A 2,826-nucleotide genomic window follows, 5' to 3' on the forward strand; every position below is an offset into this window, starting at 1 on the left:
TATATATGAATCCCAGTACAGCTGGACAGGAAATGGACAGAGAATCACTTGATATCCTGTGCATGTAGGATGAACAGAGGAATCCAGGTGCCGGGCCCATCCCAGAACAGCAAAGGACAGGCAACTGGAGCACAATAGCGTCTGACCATGGGCATCAAAGTTGGCCAGAAAAATCCAGTTTCCTCTGTCAGCTGCCAAGAACCCCTTATTTTATTTTCCTTTCATTTTCTTTGTGGTATTGGAGAATTAACTCAGGACTCTGCACCTCCCAGGCAGGAGCTTTTTCTACTGAGCTATCTCTGCAGCCCCTGCAGGCTCCCTTTGTAATATCTCATCTATTATATTTATGCTCTTTAAAGAAATATATGAAAAGTATGAAGATGAAATATAGGAAGTAAAGCCATGCTGTTATGTTGACCTGTGGGGGACTCAGGTCAATAATTTCTGACATTGCCATTTAAACAAAAGATCCAATGCTATTATGCGCTACTGGACTCTTTTAGAATATTTTGCTGAGTTTACACACCTATAATATTCAAATAACAGAACTTAACAAAAAAAAGGGGTACAGATGAATGTCCATTTTGTATCTGTGTATTCAAAGTGGTTAGGATAGATTTATAGTTACATTCTCTTAATGAATAGAGTGATTTGTTCTAATGGTGTTTGTAAATGGGATCTCAAGTCTGCATCTTGTACAGCAATTAACCACTAAGAAGAATGTATGCAGTGTGTTACTTATTGAAACTGTCCTAGCGATTTGATTTGAAATTGTCTCATTGCTATTTGTTTATCAATAAAATTATGAAAAAAAAAAGAAATATATGGGGGCATGCCAAATAGCTCAGCGAATTGAAGTGCATGCAAGCAGACGCAGGGGCCTGGGATTCCATTCTGGGACCTGCCAAGTTGCCCGCCCCCCGAGGCTCACTGAGATGAGGATTGAGACTGGGCATGATGGCACACATCTGTAATCCCAGCTCTTGGGAGGCTGTAATTAGGTGGATCACTATGAGTCGGATCTAGTAGTGAGACCCTGAACACCCTGCAGATCCTTCCCTAAAATAGCAAAAAAAAAAGAAAGATAGAAAAAAGAAAAAAAAAACCCATATATATGATGAAGCCCAATATGATGACCCACAACTGTAGTCCTAGCTTTCAGGATGCTGAGGGAGGAAGATCTTTTAGTTAAAGGCTACCCTCAACTACAAAGTGAGTTCAAGTGTACCGTGAGGTGCATAGGGAAACCACATCTCAAAGAGAAAAAAAATTCTGTATTTTAGTTTAATGGGTCTCAGGTGATTATTTCTTTAGCAACTCTCTCCAGGAGGTTGATCAAATGGGCCTGATGCAAAAGTGCATTAGAGTGATTTACATTTCTAAAGCCTGGACTTGGAAAGACAAACCTCTAAAAGCAGCCCAATAAATGCATATTCAAAAATCTTATAAGAGGAACAGTAGGAACCTATGGAGTAACTTCGGCAAACCACACACTGAGAACTCTACATGATATAGACCGTGCCCATGTTTATATTAGGGACCTTTCTGTAAAGATATGTCACAGAAGTCCAGAGGGCCAGCATGATTTCCTGTATTTTTCAACCTGGGCAGTTCCCCTGACTGCAAGGAGCCTGTTTTAAACCTACAAGCCAAAATTCACTTTGAGTACAAGGAAATGTGACTTAAGCCTGTCTCAGCAAGAGCTATGATGTGAGCCCTTACAACGCCACAAGCAGAAAAGTGCAAAATTTAATAAGTCGCAATATCTAGGAAAAGATGAGCTGCACAGCCTGACATAAAGTTCTGGGGTATAGGACCATGATACCCACCTGACCAGGCTGCTAGTCAAATAGCCCTGAGAATGGAAGCAAAGCCTGGGTTACATCCATTCCTGTCCAGCAATATCCCATCTTCTGCAGGGCCATACCAGGCATTCAAGGATGTGCAAAATGCTTCTTAGAGCATCACATCTTAGCTAGTTATCAGGCATCATGGATCACCCCTCCCTTCTTTTAATGAGTATGAAAGGTGCAGGACTCTCATGTGTAGAGCACAGTACTGAGACTACCCAAGCCATGATACCAAATCCCTACACACTGATGGACTTATTCCAACAAGTGCTGCATAAGCTCCTTGGAGGCAGTTCATTGATGCTACTTCCTGGCTCTGCCTTGCACTTGTCAGTCAGCCAATTCTTGCGTATCAAAAGGAGGACTCTGTTGGAAGCATAAGGAACAGCTCAATGGACTAGGCATGCCCAAGGGTGTAAGAACTTCCTTCAAATTTGGGGGTTGATGCTGCCTAAAGACCTCAGAGCCTTCTTCACTCCCCTGAGATACTTGTGTCATATTACAATATGTAGATATCTTCCTCAGAACAGGTCAGATTTACAAGGACTGCTATGAAGGAATTGAAGTCCCCGTTCATCCTCATTGGAACGCTTCAAGTGAGGTGTATCAGAGAGAACAACAAACCTGTCAACCAGGAAAATATTGGATTTCATAGGGTCAAGGAACCTGAAATTTCACTTGAAGAGAAAGAGGATGTTTGTGCTCTCCCTGTGCCAACAATTGGTGCCAGCAAAGAGTTTTTAGTATCAGCATGATTCTGCGGCTTTTTGAGCTCCAACTTGTCACAAGTGGTTAGGCCTGTAAAGAAGTCATCCATGGGGTGGGGAAGAGACCCTCCTCCAAGAAGCATACAAGAAAAAGCCATCCTAACAAATCAAAGAGGCTCCACTTCAGGCTTCTACCTTAGGACTTCCAGATAAAACCAAGCCTTTCTACTGATATGTCCAGGAACAGAAATGAAATGGACACAGCGGTC

This window comes from Octodon degus, unplaced genomic scaffold (assembly GCF_000260255.1).
Source record: "Octodon degus isolate 3935 unplaced genomic scaffold, OctDeg1.0 scaffold00376, whole genome shotgun sequence".
NCBI lineage: Eukaryota > Metazoa > Chordata > Mammalia > Rodentia > Octodontidae > Octodon > Octodon degus.